We start from the raw sequence: 16393 nt of genomic DNA, 5'->3' as shown, positions 1-16393 counted from the left end.
AGCTCAGTGTTCAACACCATAGTGCCCACGAAGCTCATCACTAAGCTAAGGACTCTGGGACTAAACACCTCCCTCTGTAACTGGATCCTGGACTTCATGACAGGCCTCCCGCAGGTGGTAAGAGTAGGCAACAACACATCTGCCACGCTGATTCTTAACCCTGGGGCCCCTCACGAGTGTGTACTTAGTCCCCTCCTGTATTCCCTGTTCACGCACGACTGCAAGGCCAAACACGACTCAAAACCATCTTTAAGTTTTCTAATGACAGAACAGTTTCTTGGTGTCCACATCACCAACGAACTATCATAGTCCATTTCATTCCAGTTAAACAATGGCTATATAGCGTTTTGCACAAAAAACACAATTTCATATACATCTAAAATCTATGAATAAAACAATTCTGAGAACAGTAATATTATACACACACATGAAGGTACCCAAATGTGAAAACAAATTGTGCCTATAGTGTTTTGGAAATAAGCTCTTCATTTAGTATTATTATTTATTATGATGTTGCCTGGGGTCCAATATACAGTCTTCAAATCGATAACAATAGCCACCAAAAGATCAAGCTATGCAGCACAGGTGTGAGTGGGGCTTTTCGAACCACCATCACAGCAGAACAAATAGTGCATTGTATCGAGACAGCGTCTTTGTCAAACTTGTCTATGCCTGGCTTCCCTCTTCTGTTATTTTGCATTGTTACATGTCAAACAGATGTTTCGGGAAGATATACAACCTGGTGCTATGCTCCAGCGACACTCAGAGAATGACAATCCTTGGCTGTTTAGGTGTGCCTGCATGAGAATGTTTAATTAAGGTTGTAACAAATGTCATGTTGCGGAGGATTAGAAATGTGTTTTCTTTTTTGGGGGGGGAGTGGCCCGAGGGATATCTCTGAGAAGGAAACACTTAGAATAACAATAGCTGTGAGAAAAACTATTTATGTCTCGCTGAGTATCAGTAGCTCTTAATAATCTCTCTTCATTTGATAAATGAAACTGTCTAAAACAGGAAGTAGCTGGGAGTAATACGCTGACATTGTATTTAGTAGATTTGTCCTTTATTATCTACCATTAATGATTGGCAAAAAGATGTTAATCTGAAACTGAATAAAGTGAGATTGCTGACAGTAAGTGTATGCCACCAACAAAACCAACCAGCAACCTCACACCGTTCTGATTTCCTCTGACATACATCCAATACGCCTGTCCCCTGACAAGTCAATTAAAATATTGATTCAATCCCACTTCTGGGGAATTCCACTGCTGTAGTGGTGACACGAGCTATACAATGATGATTATTTGTGGTCGTACCTTAACATTCATTGGTTCATAAACACCGTTATGACAATCATCCATCTTTATGGACTTTGACCCCAATAAAGAAACACATACAGTGCCAGTTAAAACATACATTCAACTGAAGGCTGCTAATTCTCTTTCACCAGAATACCAAGACAACACATGGAGGCAGCCATTTTGCATTTGTTGCAGTGGTGCCTAAGTGAAAAATGTGATTCCAGTCTGCGTGGCTCTGGGTAATTACAGCACCTTTGTTACCCAGCGCCATCCTCTGACAGGGTTCTAATGGATTTCGCACCCACGCTCCGCAAACACCTGTCAGCGCCCTCGCAAGGGGAGTGTGCGTTTCTTTTTACAATTTGGTCATTATTTCATTATTCATGCTGTGCTTTCATTCTGTCTCCCCTCGGCTCATTCTGTCTCCCCTCGGCTCATTCTGTCTCCCCTCGGCTCATTCTGTCTCCCCTCGGCTCATTCTGTCTCCTCTCTTCCTTTGGCTGAGCAAGGGAACGAGTGTGTGTGACAAAAAAATGAATGGGCTGTTATTAAAACTGAGACAGCGAGTTATGCAGAGAGAGGGAGAGAAGGAAGGAAAGAGAGTGTGTGAGTATGAACGAGAAGGCGTTTTCTACTTCATGTGTGAGTCACAACGAATTGTGTGAGATGAAAGCTCTGAAGCGTTTGCTTTTAGTTAAGTTGGTCTTTCCACAGGTTATGAAGAACATAGCTACCATCTGAATAGGCTGTCAGTGGAATAAACAAAGCAAAACGAATTTAGAAGATATACCCTTGACTAAGGCAAGCTATTGAAACAACTTGACCTTTCACAGTCATTATCTGAGTATGAAGGATGATTGATAAGCAAATAGTGCCCCATTCAATAGGGCCAAGCTATTGCTTTTGTAACAGAAATGCTATCAAGTCATTATTCCTGGAGTGAATTTATCACAAGGTAAGTAAAATGATAGGTAACCTATCAGCTGAAATATAACTGAACTGGTACAACTTAAGATGAGATTGTCATTTACTACAACAATCCAGTTGTGGTTGTCTGTTTACCTATAATAAGCTACTGTTTGGCACAAAAATCAACTTAAGTGAAATGATCAACAACAACAAAAGTGTGTGACGTTTTAAGTTCCTCGTCGTAACATGACACATGACACATGACACATGACACATAACACATAACACATAACGGACAAACTGAAGTGGTCCACCCACACAGGCAGCGCAACCTCAGGAGGCTGAAGAAATTTGGCTTGTCACCTAAAACCCACAAACTTTTACAGATGCACAATTGAGAGCATCTTGTCGGGCTGTATCACCGCCTGGTACGGCAACGGTACCGCCCACAACCGCAAGGCTCTCCAGAGGGTGGTGCGGTCTGCACAACGCATCACTAGGGGCAAACTACCTGCCATCCAGGACACCTACAGCACCCGATGTCACAGGAAGGCCAAAAAGATCATCAAGGACAACAACCACCCTAGCCACTGCCTGTTCACCCCGCAACCATCCAGACTGCAAGGTCGTTGCAGGTGCATCAAAGCTGTGACCAAGAGACTGGAAAAACAACTTCTATCTCAAGGCCATCAAACTGTTAAACAGCCATCACTAACCCAGAGAGGCTGCTGCCTTCATACAGACTTTAAATCATTGGCCACTTTAATAAATGGATCACTAGCCACTTTAATAATGCCACTAATAATGTTTACATATATTGCATTACTCATCTCATATGTATATTCTAACGCTCGTCATATGGAGTAGAAGGAGACCAAAGCGCAGCGTGGTACATGTTCATGATTTTTTATTAACTCAGAACACTTTGAATAAAAATAACAAAGAGACAAACGAACAGTTCTGTAAGGTAACCAAACTAAACAGAAAACAACTACCTACAAAAACCCTGTGGGGAAAAGCTACCTAAGTATGGTTCCCAATCAGAGACAACGATAGACAGCTGTCCCTGATTGAGAACCATACCTGGCCAAAACAAAGATATACATAAACATAGAAAAAGAACATAGAATGCCCACCAAAATCACACCCTGACCAAACCAAATTAGAGACATAAAAAGCTCTATAAGGTCAGGGCGTTGCTGATAATGGGACTCTGTACGCCTATGTCGATATTCTATTTTTTTTTAAACATTTCCAGCTACAATAGTAATTTACAACATTAACTATGTCTAGACTGTATTTATGATCAATTTGATGTTATTTTAATGGAGAAAAAATGTGCTTTTCATTCAAAACATTAACATTTCTACGTGACCCCAAACTTTTGAATGGTAAGATTGTATTGTCTGATGTTTATTTACCTTTGGAATCTGACTCCGTGACAGATCATGTTGTGGTGACTGTTAGCTGTGAATTTCCTGGTGTGTAAATTCATGTTTTATGTGGCATAACGTGGGAGCCACACTGTCAGTTATTAGGAGATGTACACGACTTCAAAAAATGCCTCGGGGGCACCATTTAGATATGTCATTGGCAGTCAGATGATGATATGGCGGATTTGCTGGTAATTCATTCTTGGCGAGTATTATTGGGCATGAATGCGGATGACAGATCGCTTTATGGACGTTTCTATACGTCCCCTGTTGGTGCTTGGATCAAGTCAAGCCCAGAACAGAGAGCTGCCACAGGAGGTAAAGACAGCAACTGAAAGGGCAGTCATTTAACATTCATACACTGTTCAGTATATTCACCATTGTACTTTATATCATAGGGATTTAGGCAACCTAATCCATGTTTACCTAGATTGATGTATGACAACAGTGACTGCTTAGATGATAATTAGGAGATTCTAAGCAAATAACTTGAAGCAAGATGTAACTATATGAGCATTTTTATAAAGATGTTTAAAATTTTTTACAACATTTTATCTTGAATACATATTATTAAGCATTGTAAAGTAAAATGTTAAAATAATGGATTACACTTAAATAAGCCCGATACAGGGCATTTGCTCAGGACAGCAATCCAATGCCCCATCCTATAGCTGTAACGGAGTTCAAACCTCTTGAAGCTAGGGGGCACTGTGACTAGGGGGCACTAATTCTTTTGGTGAAAAATAACGTCCCCAAAGTAAACGTCCTATTTCTCAGGACCAGATGCTAGAATATGCATATAATTGACAGATTAGGATAGAAAACTCTAAAGTTTCCAAAACTGTCAAAATATTGTCTGCGAGTATAACAGAACTGATATTACAGGCGAAAGCCTGAGAAAAATCCAATCAGGAAGTGACTCCGGGGAGGGCAGGGTAGCCCAGTGGTTAGAGCGTTGGACTAGTAACCGAAAGGTTGCAAGTTCAAATCCCCGAGCTGACAAGGTACAAATCTGTAGTTCTGAACAGTCAGTTAAACCACTGTTCCTAGGCTGTCACTGAAAATAAGAATTTGTTCTTAACTGACTTGCCTAGTAAAATAAAGGTAAAAAATATATATTTTGAAACTATTGTGTTCCTATGCAACCCTATTGACCATTGAAAGGGATATCAACCAGATTCCTTTTTCTATGATTTCCCTACGGTGTCTATAGCCTAGACGTAGTTTCAGGCCTTTATTTTGAAGAATGAGCGTTAACGACCACATTGCGTAAGTGGATAGGTGGGGGCTCTCAGAGTGATTCTTGCGCAAAAGAGAGAGGCAGCCATTGTTCCTTCCGGTCCTAGTGAAAAGCCAACTGTCCCGGTTGATATATTATCGAATAGATATTTGAATTAATACCTTGAGGGTTGATTATAAAAAACGTTTGCCACGTTTCTGTCGACATTATGGACATAACTTGAAATTTTTATCTGCGTTGTCGTGACCGCTATTTCCGGTGGATTCCTGGGCATAACGCACCAAACTAACGGAGGTATTTGGATATAAAAAATATCTTCATGGAACAAAAGGAACATTTGCTGTCTAACTGGGAGTCTTGTGAGTGAAAACATCTGAAGATCCTCAAAGGTAAACAGTTAATTTGATTACTTTTCTGATTTTCGTGACCAAGCTTCCTGATGCTAAGTGTACATAATGCTATGTTAGGCTATCGATAAACTTACACAAACGCTTGTATTGCTTTCGCTGTAAAGCATCATTTCAAAATCTGAGACAGGGTGATTAACAAAATGCTGAGCTGTGTTTTGCTATATTTCACTTGTGATTTCATGAATATGAATATTTTCTAGTAATATTTTTTGACTGTTGCGCTATGCTATTCAGCGTTGCTGATGATAAATATACCGGATCCGGGATCGGTAGTTCTAAGAGGTTCGTACCATAACCTCGCTCCACAGTCTTCATTTTCTCAACAATAACTACGACAACAACTATCTAGTATTCCTGACTAAAACTATGACGATAACGAGACGCCCTGGTAAAAAAAAAAGATAACTATTACAAATTATTTTTGATTTTAGTCAACGAAAATGTGACAAGATGAGAATTCCACGTAAGGCTAATGGACATCTAATTTGAAATGAAGCTCCTTTTCATCTCTGCTTTCCAATCCTAAGCAATCCTCTCATTGGTAGATTTGACATGAAGCTCCTTTTCATCTCTGTTTTCCAATCATAAGCAATCCTCTCATTGGTAGATTTGACATGAAGCTCCTTTTCATCTCTGTTTTCCAATCATAAGCAATCCTCTCATTGGTAGATTTGACATGAAGCTCCTTTTCATCTCTGCTTTCCAATCATAAGCAATCCTCTCATTGGTAGATTTGACATGAAGCTCCTTTTCATCTCTGCTTTCCAATCCTAAGCAATCCTCTCATTGGTAGATTTGACATGAAGCTCCTTTTCATCTCTGCTTTCCAATCCTAAGCAATCCTCTCATTGGTAGATTTGACATGAAGCTCCTTTTCATCTCTGCTTTCAAATCCTAAGCAATCCTCTCATTGGTAGATTTGACATCTTTCAGTTGCACGTTCTGATTGAACTGATCTACCTGAGAAGCCAGGACACTTGACTTGTAACCTACCTCAACTAGAAACAATGTTTACTCTCACTTTCATGTAGGCTATTTTTGCTTTGATCACATCAGAAGCTCTATTTTCCTTCATGTTCGCTGTAATTCATTCGTCTGTGTTGTTGCTCTCAAACTGCAGGCCGCAAATGCGAGTTGCGTTTGCTTTTTTCTTCAAATGTTATTTGTTTACTATTCTGTAATACCTCTCATTTTTCAAAATCTCAAATTCTCCCCTTTTCAAAGAAACCATTGTTATTTACCCCCATTGACGGTTATGATGGAGAGAAAATCAGAGCTGTAAACTATTTAACCTTTAGCCAAGGCTTTATAGGCTATATGGTTAATTCATGTTGTCATTAGGTACAATCTTCCACAATATCAATGTTGCCAGCTAAGGTATTCTAGGGTATAGTAAGCCCAGTTGGATAAGGCTATGTGAATGCTCACGATGGAAGTTAGAGGTAACCTTAAATATTCATTATTTAATAGGAAAAAAACAGACTATTATGTGACTAAAATGGCTGTGACCAAACATAACATACACAAAATGGAGTGTCTTGGTTTTACTTACAGAATAATACAAAATGCTCTGAGACCAGGTTGGTCACACAGATGAGATGTGGGAATGAACCCCTGGCTCTTCTTCCAAACATGCTCATTTGGTTTCCTAAAATAGACGGAGTGTTTGTTTTCTACATGTATGTCACCATACACATTACGGAAGTACTCATCTTTCCACCATCCTCGGAGATAAGCTATTTCTAGTCACTAATCTGATGGAAAAACATTGTCTGGGTCCTACTGTATCTTTCTCATTCCTTACACAACAGGTTAAGTAACCAAAGAAAGAAGGCAGAATTGGAATTATTTATAATAGCTACAGTTATTATAATGTATTTTAAGTACAGTGGGTGGAAGTGTTTGCACACACAGATACATTATATCATATAGAGGAATATGAACAATGAAGGCAATTACAAAGCCAAGAAAACATCCTACATTCCACATAATGGCGTTTTTGTTATGCGAATACAGAGGCCGTTTTTTCGTAGCCTGTTGTTTTGGAGTCATCAAAATAACCATGTTCTTAAAAACTTTGCAGACCAAACAGTGAAAGTCCCCATTTTGAAAATCATCAATAAATCATCTATTGCATCGTGACTGATTTAGTTAGATCAAAACATGTGGGGATTGAGCATTCTGCACCTCATCTCTCACAGTCACAGGTGAATCATCCATTAAGGCTCCTCTGGGAGGACTATCATCCATTAGGGTTCCTCTGGGATGACAATCATCCATTAGGGCTCCTCTGGGAGGACAATCATCCATTAAGGCTCCTCTGGGAGGACTATCATCCATTAAGGCTCCTCTGGGAGGACAATCATCCATTAAGGCTCCTCTGGGAGAACAATCATCCATTAAGGCTCCTCTGGGAGGACTATCATCCATTAAGGCTCCTCTGGGAGGACAATCATCCATTAAGGCTCCTCTGGGAGGACTATCATCCATTAAGGCTCCTCTGGGAGGACAGTCATCCATTAAGGCTCCTCTGGGAGGACTATCATCCATTAAGGCTCCTCTGGGAGGACTATCATCCATTAAGGCTCCTCTGGGAGGACTATCATCCATTAAGGCTCCTCTGGGAGGACTATCATCCATTAAGGCTCCTCTGGGAGGACTATCATCCATTAAGGCTCCTCTGGGAGGACAATCATCCATTAAGGCTCCTCTGGGAGGACTATCATCCATTAAGGCTCCTCTGGGAGGACTATCATCCATTAAGGCTCCTCTGGGAGGACTATCATCCATTAAGGCTCCTCTGGGAGGACTATCATTCATTAAGGCTCCTCTGGGAGAACAATCATCCATTAAGGCTCCTCTGGGAGGACTATCATCCATTAAGGCTCCTCTGGGAGGACAATCATCCATTAAGGCTCCTCTGGGAGGACTATCATCCATTAAGGCTCCTCTGGGAGACAGTCATCCTAAGGCTCCTCTGGGAGGACTTTCATCCATTAAGGCTCCTCTGGGAGGACTATCATCCATTAAGGCTCCTCTGGGAGGACTATCATCCATTAAGGCTCCTCTGGGAGGACTATCATCCATTAAGGCTCCTCTGGGAGGACTATCATCCATTAAGGCTCCTCTGGGAGGACTATCATCCATTAAGGCTCCTCTGGGAGGACTATCATCCATTAAGGCTCCTCTGGGAGGACTATCATCCATTAAGGCTCCTCTGGGAGGACTATCATCCATTAAGGCTCCTCTGGGAGGACTATCATCCATTAAGGCTCCTCTGGGAGGACTATCATCCATTAAGGCTCCTCTGGGAGGACTATCATCCATTAAGGCTCCTCTGGGAGGACTATCATCCATTAAGGCTCCTCTGGGAGGACTATCATCCATTAAGGCTCCTCTGAGAGGACTATCATCCATTAAGGCTCCTCTGGGAGGACTATCATCCATTAAGGCTCCTCTGGGAGGACAATCATCCATTAAGGCTCCTCTGGGAGGACTATCATCCATTAAGGCTCCTCTGGGAGGACTATCATCCATTAAGGCTCCTCTGGGAGGCCAATCATCCATTAAGGCTCCTCTGGGAGGACTATCATCCATTAGGGTTCCTCTGGGAGGACTATCATCCATTAAGGCTCCTCTGGGAGGACTTTCTATTAACTATTTCAAACAGAACACTAAAGCGAGGTGCCGCTGGCCATTTCGAACTTAAAAAATAGTATTGTTTCAACTGTTCATATTTTCCTTTATAGGAATTCAAGCAGAGGATTTGTAAAGCGTCTGTGAATTCTGCCGCCCACTTAACTAGCAGCGCCACGGGGGCCCTCGTTGAGGGATGCTGGTGTGTGCTAGAGAGACAGGTGGGTGTTCATGGCTTTACCTCCATCTGAATGGCCTCTACATCTAGTCACTGTTTTATAATTGGCAGTTAGAGTGATCATCGAAGAGATGTGAGTGAAACAATCTAAATAGGCTTCCATTGACCCAGGTTTATTCTACAAAAGTAATGTTGCGGAAAAAATCTTTGCGACGTATAATGGAAACAGCAGATACAGGAGGCGTTTTCCAAAGAGCAACAACATTTGAATCCATTTGACAGAGGTGGATTTCTCTTTTGTCAAACTTTCCTTATTGCAACAAATGATGGTGGAAACTTTGTTTTTACATTTTTTAAGGTTCGCGAGGCATTTGATGTCAATGCCTCAGTTCCATTTGCAAAATTAATACATTTCTGCACGAAATTCATAGCCTAATATGTAACCATATAAACATGAGTCACAGTGAACTCTAAGCAAAATAGCCAGACAGGAAGTTGACAATAGCTTATTATGAATAATACATTTTACTTCTATGGTCGCAGTCCTCAAAGATTGAATGGCATTTAGTAATTTAATCAGATCCAGTGACTTACCGCCCATAAGGCAGGCTGACGCTAGTTTCATTTTAAATGCTTAGGCTTACTGCTTGCAAATTAAAATTCTTTGCAGGATTGTCCTGACTTTCAAGAATGCCTGAATTGCTTTGCCTTAATATTCTGGTTGGTGGGATGCAAGTTTCCAAGTGTTTCAGATCTACAGAAGGGCAAAGTTCACTGTGGCCATTTGTTGCCACATGATAATGATTAGAATATGGCAAATATTAATAAATTATTGCATTCTATATACATGTTGGCTTTTGCAGGCTACCTGAGACATAGCAGCTAAAAAATAAAGTAAGGGAGGCTTTTGTGTGTTACTGTGCCTTCAGAAAGTATTCACGGCCCTTGGCTTTTTCCACATTTTGTTGCGTTACATCCTGAAATTATATTTTTGTCACTGCCCTACACACAATACCCCATAATGAAATTATATTTTTTGTCACTGCCCTACACACAATACCCCATAATGAATTTATATTTTTTTGTCACTGGCCTACACATAATACCCCATAATGAATTTATATTTTTCTGAAATTTCTACAATTGAATAAAAATGAAAAGCTGAAATGTCTTGAGTCAATAAGTATTCAACCCCTTTGTTATGGCAAGCCTAAATAAGTTCAGGAGTAAATATATAATTAACAATTTACATAAAATGTTACATGGAATAGTAATGTTTAACATTATTTTTGAATGACTACCTCATCTCTGTACCCCACACATACAGATACTTGTAAGGTACTTCAGTTGAGCATTGAATGTAAAACAGATTCAACCACAAAGACCAGGGAGGTTTTTCAATGCCTCGCATGAAAGGGTACCTAAAAAAATGTAAAGACATTGAATAACTCTTTGAGCATGGTGAAGTTATTACTTACACTTTGGATGTTGACAAAGATACAGCCGTCCTTCATAACTCAGTTGCCAGGGAGGAAGGAAACTGCTCTTGGATTTCACCATGAGGCCAATGATGACTTTAAACAGTTAGAGATTAATGGCTGAGATAGAAAACTGAGTATGGATCAAAATAGTAGTTACTCCACAACACTAACCTAATTGACAGAGTGAAAAGGAGGAAGCCTGTACAGAATACAAATTATTCCAAAACACACATCCTGTTTGCAACAAGGCACTAAAGTGATACTTCCCAAAAAATTGACAAAATAATTAACTTTTTGTATGAATGCAAAGTGTTATGTTTGGGGCAAATGCAATACCACATTACTGAGTACCCACTCTCCATATTTTCAAGCATATTTGGTGACTGCATAATGTTATGGGTATGCTTGTAATTGTTAAGGACTAGGGAGTTTTTCAGAATAAAAAAACATGGAATAGAGCTAAGCACAGTCAGAATCCTACAGGATAACCGAGTTCAGTCTGCTTTCCACCGGGAGATTAATTCAGTGTTTATATGCTGTTTAATATGACATGTAACCTATTTAGAGTGTTTATATGATGTTTAACATGGCATGTAACATATTTAGAGTCTTTAGATGCTGTTTAATATGATATGTAGCCTATGTAGAGTGTTTGCTTTCAGCAGGACAATAACCTAAAACACAAGGCCACATCTACATTGGAGTTGCTTACCAAGAAGACAGTGAAAGTTCCTGAGTGGCCAAGTTACTGTTTTGACCTAAGGCAAGACATTCAACTTATTCCAGTGTGTGTGTAGGTTACCTGCCCCTTCACCTCCCTCCAAATCATGCATAGTCTACTGGTAAAGGATCATAGAGCAAACCCAGATGCCGAACAGCTCTCTGTCCTTGTACTCTTGGATTTAAATTCTGCATTCGACACTGTTGATCATGATGTCCTTCTGGACAGACTGGAGAGGTGGGTTGGCCTCCCCAGTCCAGTTCTACATTGGTTCAGGATCTATTTAACCGGTCAAGAGTTTGTCACTGTCACGCCTTGGTCATTGTATTTTGTGTTTTCGTTATATATTTGGTCAGGCCAGGGTGTGACATGGGTTTATGTTATTGTATTTTAGTATTGGGGTTTGTAGTATTTGGGATCGCGGCTGATTAGGGGTGTTGTATAGGCTTGGCTGCCTGAGGCGGTTCTCAATCAGAGTCAGGTGATTTTCGTTGTCTCTGATTGGGAACCGTATTTAGATAGCCTGAGTTTCGCTTTGTATTTCGTGGGTGATTGTTCCTGTCTCTGTGTAGTGTTCACCAGATAGGCTGTAATTAGATTTCACGTTCCGTTTGTTGTTTTGTATATTACGTTATTTTCATGTATCGTCATTTCATTCATTAAAGAACATGAGTAACAACCACGCTGCATTTCGGTCCGACTCTCTTTCGACAAACGAAGAACGACGTTACAGTCACCCTTGGCGAACATAACTCAGAGGAAATACATATCACATGTGGTGTTCCACAAGGTTCAATTTGGGTCCGGTAATGTTCAGTTTATATATATGTTACCCCTTGGCAGCATTATCAGGAAACACAGCATTGATTTGCACTGCTATTCAGACGATACACAATTTACATTTCACCAGAACCAGAACCAGAAGATTTTAGCTCCACGGATAAATTATTAGACCATACTAGTTATTAAATACTTGGATGGCTCACAACTTTCTCCAGCTAAAGCAAAACGAGTTTGAAGGACTTATTGTTGGAGCCAAAGCACAAAGAGAGAATTTGGCCGCACATTTTAATTCACGGGCAATAAAGACAAAACACCAGGTAAAAAACCTAGGTGTTATTTTAGATTTTGAATCACGCGTTAGGAATGTGACCAAAATAGCTTTTAACAGCCTGAGGAACATTGCCAAGGTGTGACCATTTCTCTCAGGCTGATACAGAGAGACATATTACAAGCAGGCTTGCCTAATATAATGCTCTCCTATCTAGTCTCCCCAAGAAAGCCATTTGTCAACTGCAAAACATACAGAATGCTGCAGCACCGGTACTGACCAAGACCAGGTGGAGATCACATATTGCACTGGTTTTAATGTCTCTGCACTGGTTGCCTGTGAGTTTTAGAATTTTAGAATTCATTTTAAGATTCTTCTATTGGTTTTTAAACCAATCCACAATCGTGCGCCCCAATACATGTCAGATACATGTCAGACATGCTTTTAAGTTGTGCCCAGTATGTCCCGCAGGTCCTCTAGCACTGGCCTTTTAACTATCCCAAAGCCTCGGACCAAGAGGCATGGAGAGTGTCACGCTGGTATAAAGGGAACGGGAGATAGGCGCAGGAATGCATAATAAGGGTTTTTATTTACCCAAATTACAGCGTGCTGTGTAAAGGCACGGGGACGAAGCCCAAACAAAGACGTCTACAAAACACAGGGTAGAAACGCAAACAAAAGGGCGAGGAGTACCTCGAATAAATACACAATCACAGAATGATTATCACATGGGATGAGACCCATAAACATCGAGACAATATACGTGGCACGAAAGCCAAAACAACATAGCACAGGTACTCACACGAACCAACGGACATTGGAACAATAATCGACAGGACAATGGTGAACAAATGGCACATTTATACAATTACTAATCCACTGGGAATAGGGACCAGGTGTGTGTAATGACAGTTCCAGAGGGATCCGTGACAGAGAGGCAGCCTTTAGTTACTATGCCCCCTGCCTCTGGAACAGCCTGCCAGAGAACCCGAGGGGGTTGAAACTGTGGAGATCTTAAAACACACCTTTTGTAGCTTTGCTTTTCCTTAGGGCGCTTTTTAGTTGTTCTGTTTTTATTACTATAATTTCGTTTTTTATCCTCTTATGTTTGTTGTGTAGTAAATATTTTATTTTCATTGTTTTTTTCCCATGTGAAGCAGATTGTGTTTCATTCCATGTCTGAAATATCCTGTATAAATAAAGTTGTTGATGATTTGATGATACTGTAGCTACTGCAGTAATGTGTATTCATGGATACCATAGGAAACCAGGCTTCCCCCCCCATCTTTCATCCCTCTGTGTTTCATAATTTTCCATCAATTTGCAAGAGGCTGAATATATCTCACTGGAGAAAGCATCCAAGCGAGCGAAACAGCACCCCTCTGTCACTGTATGTATAGGCCATCTATTTGATTCTGTCTGGTCATAAAGAGTATGACATTGTTGCCGCCCCTAGTATTGAATGCAAGGGAAGCTAGAGAGCATTTGGCCAAGATTAAAAAAAGTTGAAAATAATAGCCAATCAGCGTTGAGCTAAACTGAGCGAGCTCAGCTGTGATTGGTCCTGGCACATCAAAAACATAGTGTCAAGGGAAGCCAGTTTGGATTTGGCTTCTCACCAATCACATCACTTCGAGAGCCATTCGTCATTGACAGAAACAACTTGAATTGTTGCATCTCGTCGTGTTGTTGTCCTCCGGTGGCAAGCTGGCTAGCTAAAATTGAACCGGGATGGAGATAGGGATTTGGACTTGTGGTTTTACTTAATTCTCTGTACTGGCCAATGATTATAACTGTGATTCTGATCCAACCATAAATTCATACATTGTGCCCTTGGCTGGATATGATGGAAGTTCAATATTTAGCTAGATGTAGAAGGCTAAAGTTAACGAGCTAACGTTGCCCATGAAAAGAAGTTGGGCGAGCAAGCAAGCATTTTAGCCACATAGCCTAGGTCAACAAAAAAGCATGTACTCTTTGACAGAGTCATAGACTGTTGAAACATAAAAGTGAGGAGAACGGCATTGGCGTTTCTCTACAAGTAGGATGCGTCAACATGTTTTTTCTACTTGAACGAACACACTGTTTACTACCCTAGAAGTGGACATACTGATTAAATGTCAATGTGTAATTGGAAATGGGCTGGCTGTTGTTCTGTTTGCATTGTGAATCTCAAGAGGTGGGGCATAAGCTCTAAAGCCCAGGGAATTTAGAATGGAAAGTCAGTTACACATACCCTCTCCCTGTCATACAAACAGTAGAGTTGAACGTTCACACACACACACACACACACACACACACACACACACACACACACACACACACACACACACACACACACACACACACACGCACGCACGCATGCACGCACGCACACACACACAAAGAGAAATCAGAACCATGGATAGCCACATTATATTTAACTTCCATTGATTGGCCTTTTGTTTTTGTTTTCTTTTTGTTGTCACTGTGCTAGACTAAGCATAGGTGATTTGATGAAGTTGAAATGGTGCTGGGATAGTGGAGGCAGTTCCTGTTTTCTTTGCGACTTGTGATAACTCGTTCTAAATCCATATGTCATGCCCTGGCCATAGAGAGGCTTTTATTCTCCATTTTGGTTAGGCCAGGGTGTGACTAGGGTGGGCATTCTATGTTCATTTTCTATGTTTTGTACTTCTTTGTTGTTTGGCCGGTGTGGTTCTCAATCAGAGGCAGCTGTCTATTGTTGTCTCTGATTGAGAACCATACTTAGGTAGCTTTGTCCCACATGGGTTTTGTGGGTAGTTATTTTCCGTTTAGTGTTTTCGGCACCTTACAGGACTGTTGCTGTTTTAAAGGCATTGCTACCAAGTACCAATTGCGTGTATGTAAACTTCTGACCCACTGGGAATGTGATGAAAGAAATAAAAGCTGAAATAAATCATTCTCTCTACTATTATTCTGACATTTCACATTCTTAAAATAAAGTGGTGATCCTAACTGACCTAAGACAGGGAATGTTTACTAGGATTAAATGTCAGGAATGTAAACTAAGGTGAATGTAAACTAAGGTGAATGTAAACTAAGGTGAATGTAAACTAAGGTGAATGTAAACTAAGGTGGATGTAAACTAAGGTGGATGTAAACTAAGGTGGATGTAAACTAAGGTGGATGTAAACTAAGGTGGATGTAAACTAAGGTGGATGTAAACTAAGGTGGATGTAAACTAAGGTGGATGTAAACTAAGGTGGATGTAAACTAAGGTGGATGTAAACTAAGGTGGATGTAAACTAAGGTGGATGTAAACTAAGGTGGATGTAAACTAAGGTGGATGTAAACTAAGGTGAATGTAAACTAAGGTGATGTAAACTAAGGTGGATGTAAACTAAGGTGGATGTAAACTAAGGTGAATGTAAACTAAGGTGGATGTAAACTAAGGTGGATGTAAACTAAGGTGGATGTAAACTAAGGTGGATGTAAACTAAGGTGGATGTAAACTAAGGTGGATGTAAACTAAGGTGGATGTAAACTAAGGTGGATGTAAACATCCGCCTTCAACTGTAGATTGAAATATGGCTTTTTTTCAGGCTTGGCTTCTCCAGTGATTTTACCCACGTATCACTACTGGCAACCACAGAACTACAATGGTTTAATTTGGGAGTAACTATTCCCAGTGATTTTACCCACGTATCACTACTGGCAACCACAGAACTACAATGGTTTAATTTGGGAGTAACTATTCCCAGTGATTTTACCCACGTATCACTACTGGCAACCACAGAACTACAATGGTTTAATTTGGGAGTAACTATTCCCAGTGATTTTACCCACGTATCACTACTGGCAACCACAGAACTACAATGGTTTAATTTGGGAGTAACTATTCCCAGTGATTTTACCCACGTATCACTACTGGCAACCACAGAACTACAATGGTTTAATTTGGGAGTAACTATTCCCAGTGATTTTACCCACGTATCACTACTGGCAACCACAGAACTACAATGGTTTAATTTGGGAGTAACTATTCCCAGTGATTTTACCCACGTATCAC

This window comes from Oncorhynchus keta, chromosome 22 (assembly GCF_023373465.1).
Source record: "Oncorhynchus keta strain PuntledgeMale-10-30-2019 chromosome 22, Oket_V2, whole genome shotgun sequence".
NCBI lineage: Eukaryota > Metazoa > Chordata > Actinopteri > Salmoniformes > Salmonidae > Oncorhynchus > Oncorhynchus keta.
Note: the sequence above shows the minus strand (reverse complement) of the source record.